The sequence below is a fragment of the Coenobita brevimanus genome, chromosome 73 (genome assembly GCF_032717465.1).
Source record: "Coenobita brevimanus isolate Jiangsu-jjx chromosome 73, ASM3271746v2, whole genome shotgun sequence".
NCBI lineage: Eukaryota > Metazoa > Arthropoda > Malacostraca > Decapoda > Coenobitidae > Coenobita > Coenobita brevimanus.
The window spans coordinates 32,078,545-32,083,307 of NC_137026.1; positions in this window are offsets into that span (position 1 = coordinate 32,078,545).

The window sequence follows — 4,763 nt, forward strand, 5'->3', positions numbered from 1 at the left end:
CAGGAAAAACTCTTGATTCAAATAGGTAAGAGATTTTAGTCTACGGTAGGAAAAACCCCGGATTCAAATGGGACAGGGATTTTAGTCTACGGTAGGAAAAACCTTGGATTCAAATGGGTTAGCCCCTCAGTGCAAGGTCTCTCTCGTAAGCCGAATAAAATCGTCAGGTGGTAGTGAAAATAATTAAAAAGATGTCATTGTGATAGTAGTAGTAGTAGTAGTAGTGGTGGTGGTGGTGGTGGTGGTGGTGGTAGTAGTAGTAGTAGTAGTAGTAATAGTGGTAGGATAGTAGTAGTAGTAGTAGTTAGTAGTAGTAGGAGTGGTTGGTGTTGATCTTCACAATAAAATTCCCAAATGGATGGAGGTGATTTAAGTAGCAGTAGTAGTAGTAGTAATAGTAGTAGTAGTAGTAATAGTAGTAGTAGTAGTAATAGTAGTAGTGGTAGTAGTAGTAGAAGTAGTAGTAATAGTAATAGTAGTAGTAGTTGTAGTAATAATAGTAGTAGTGGTAGTAGTAGTAGTGCAACTCAGGCTCATCTACACGTGAACCCAGTGGACTGCAGGCTTAAAGTGCCCTCTTCCTGCATTCCCCCCATCCTCTTCCGTAATATAGGGAAGTAGTTGAGGGATGTTTGTATAACCAGGAAGTGGATCCGCCTGGGTATATCAGTGCCACCACGCGAAGGCTTCCGTCCACGTATTGAAGGGGTTAATGGGGAGAGAGAGAGAGAGACTTGGCTTGGATGTGTGTATGGGGCTAGGTGCTGTGACTGATTTTGCTACGTACACACATGTACATGCATACACGTACACACATGAGATTAGGATACACACACATGCATACATACTTGTACATACATACATACAATAGGTAATCATATATACACACATTAGATAAGTACAACACACACACACACACACACGAGTACATACATACATACATACATTGATAAACATATGCACACGCTACATTAATACTACACACACACACACACACACACACACACACACACACACACACACACACACACGAGTACATACATACATTAATAAACATATGCACACACTACATTAATACTACACACACACACACACACACACACACACACACACACACACACACACACACACACACACACACACACCTGGGACTGTCATGTGTTGGCCGGCCCTGTGTACGTCTATTAATAACACGTACACACATTCCCTTCCTGCTGTGTCTGTTGTTGGGGGGGGGGGCGACTGAGAGCTTCTAGGCGACGTGAAAGTAGCAATTACCACACTTATAGGTCAGTAGTAGTAGTAGTAGGTGTGGTAGTAGTTGTAGTAGAAATAATAATAATAATAATAATAATAATAATAGTTGTAGTAGTAATGATAAAAATAATAATAATAATAATCATCATCATCATCATCATCATCATCACTAGCATTTGTTGCGGTATCACAAACACTATGAAAAAATTATGGTTCATATAAATATATCGGTTTATACATTGTACAGACAGATAGATGGATAGATAGATAGAAGGGTAGGTAGGTGGATAGATAGGTAGATAGATGGATGGATGGCTAGTTGGATAGATGGATGGATGGATAAATAGATAGATAGATGGGTGGGTGGCTGGATGGATGGATAGGTAAATAGATTGATAGATGACTAGATGGATGAATGGATGGATAGATAGACAGACAGACAGATAGATCGATATAGATATAGATACGTAATTCTTTCTCTCACCTTTAGAAATATATAAACACATAGACAGGTAAATAAACATGAAAACACTGTACTTCTTCCTTGCCTACAAATTCTTTCACGAAGCCCCTGGTCACCGTATGTAGCCAGGATTGTAAATATTAACCTCGAGAAAATCCATCCTAAGTTATTTTGTGGTTCGTAAGACCTCTAGGGGCAATGACCATCTTGAAGGCGACTTTGGAACGAATTCTGGTGCGTTACCAAGCCCCCTAACACCTCTTCCCTAGCGATTTATTCTTGGATATGGCTGGCTGATGTCCTTTGGTGTGTTATTTATGCAGAGTCTGGTGATATTGGATTTAAAAGACACACAGGTGGATAGTAAGGGGTAATAAGCAAAATAAATCGCTTAGGGAGAGATGTTAGGAATGAATTTCTGTAACAAGAGTGCAGCATGATAGACGCCATCGTAGAGAAAAAACTGATTGGACTTTCTGTCTATCGATCTGTCTATCTGTCTATTTATCTATCTATCTATTGCCAGACACCTTAATCCCATAAGGGGTGGCCACAGACAGATAATCCTCTCGTCGGTTAAGGAAGCTCCCTAACACCTTTTCCTAAGCGATTTATTTTGCTTGTTACTCCTTACCTTCCTATTTGTTACATAAATCCTTCTTACTCCTTACTGTCCTATTGTTACAATAATCCTTCCAGCATCACCATAATGTACATAAATAACGTACAAAAGAATATTAACCAATCATATTCAAAAATAAATCGCCAGAGAAGAGGTGTTAGGGAGATTCCTTAACCGACGAGAATAGCAGCATTCGGACTAATTTTTTTCAATAACTGTGAGGTCCCTGTTCATTATTTTATCCTCGTTTATGTAAATAATAATAATAATCATCATAAATAATAATAATAATAATAAATAATAATAATAATAATAATAATCATCATCATCATAAATAATAATAATAATCATCATCATTAATAATAATAATAATAATAAACTTAATCATCTTTCTCACTTAAATCGAATACTAAGTCGTGGTTGTGTGAAATTCAATGAGCCTGAGGTAGGAATGAGTCTCGTTGGTACCTATTCAAATCAACCCTCCAGTCTGACTACACTTCAATCGTGCTGTCAAATGTAAACTAACACAAGAATGCGAAGTAAAAATGGGCCATATATCCATCTCTCTCATCACTCAGGCTTAAGAAGTTTTATTTGAAGACTTACGTAACTGAGTATTGTTCCGAGTCCATTGCGTCAGTGACCTTGTGCAATAATCGGGTACCACAACACAAGAGTAATCCTGTAGGTAGGGCGCCAAATATCTGGCATAGTTACCGCTGACATCTGTTATCTGCGACACCATAGAAAACGTACATTTGGAAGAGTTTTGATTGTATACAATTGTGTTTTTTAGGTGCCTCTATCTCGAAAGAAATTTGTCTTTCTATAACCTGACGCCTTAATCCCGTAAGAGATTGTTACAGACAAATCGCCTCCATGTCGCCCTGTCCCCTGCCATTTCGTTGCCCTTCCGCAAACTTTACACCTCCCTTTCTCATGTACGTTTCCTTTCCATCTCTTGGTCTCAAATACGTTCTGAAATTGTGATTATTATTGAGATATTTGAAAAGGCTCCACATCAGGCCGAAACTGTTGCCTCTTCACAATAAAGACAATATATGAATGAGGGGATCAGTCCTCCATTTGAGCAGTGTTTACAGTATGATGGTGCTAGAGAGACGCCTTTTTTTTTTTTTTTTTTTTTTTTTTTTTTAAAATGCAAGGAAGAAGGAACCAAAGGCCAGGAGTCCGCAGACCGTGCCTTCCAAGAAAAATACAAAAGAGAGCCAAATTCAAGATCCGTTGTGCCTATATTGTTAAGGAGCACCACTGCCTATGTGTTTTTACGTTAACTTCGCCAAAATTGCTAACTCCTCATCTTGAACGCAGAGTTGTAGCAATAGATTAACACATGAATAGGGTGCCAGTCACGAAGAAGTGCCATGTAAAGGATGTTAAGCCGTAGTATTTTTTTTTTTTTCTATGCGTGGAATTCGCTACAAAAGGGCGAAAAACTGGGCCAAGTTAGAGTAAAAGGAGTATAGGTAAACAGTCGCCCTTCAACTCTATCCTCTGAAGGGGGGATGGGGGACTGCTGGGAGAGGGAAACTTTGGTCTGCAGTCTACCAGGTTTACATTGGGATTACAGCTACTGATACAAGGCTAATACAACGATACTGAAATCCAGACACTGTTGATGATGATGATGATGAAGTTGATGATGATGATGATGAAGAAGATGATGATGATGATGATGAGGAGGAGGAGGAAGAAGAGGAAAACGATGCTGCTGTTGCTGCTGCTGCTGCTGATGATGATGATGATGAAGATGAAGAAGAAGAAAAAATAAAGAGAAGATGAAGATGGAGATGAAGATGATAAAGTGAAAATAAGAGAGAGAAGAGGATTTAGACCAAAAAGAAGAAAAAGAAAGAGAAGAAGAAGAAGAAGATGATGATGATGATGAACTGGAGGAAAAGGAGAAAGACAGTGAGGGTGATGGTGATGATGGTATTGTTGCTGATTATGATGATGATGATAAGTTGGAGGAAAAGGAGAAAGTTGTGGTGATAGTGATAATGATATTGCTGTTTATGATTACGTTTATTATGATTATGATGATGATAAGGAAGAGAAGGAGGAGGGGGAGGAGAAAGATGGTGACTGTGATACTTGTGATGATGATGCTGAAGCTGATAACGATGGTAATGATGTTGATGTTTAAGCCTATAATGTTGATAATAATAAAAAAAAAATAATAATAATAACAGTAGTAGTAGTAGTATTAGTAGTAGTAATAATAATAATAATAGCTATAGTAGTAGCAGTAGTAGTAATCATCATCATCATCCGGACCTCCGTTCCCACCCTAGGGCAGGATGAGTAGCACGTCCAGACAGTAGTAGTAGTAGTAGTAGTTGCAGTAAAAACAATAATTTCCTAATAAAAATTAATAATAATAATAATAATAATAAT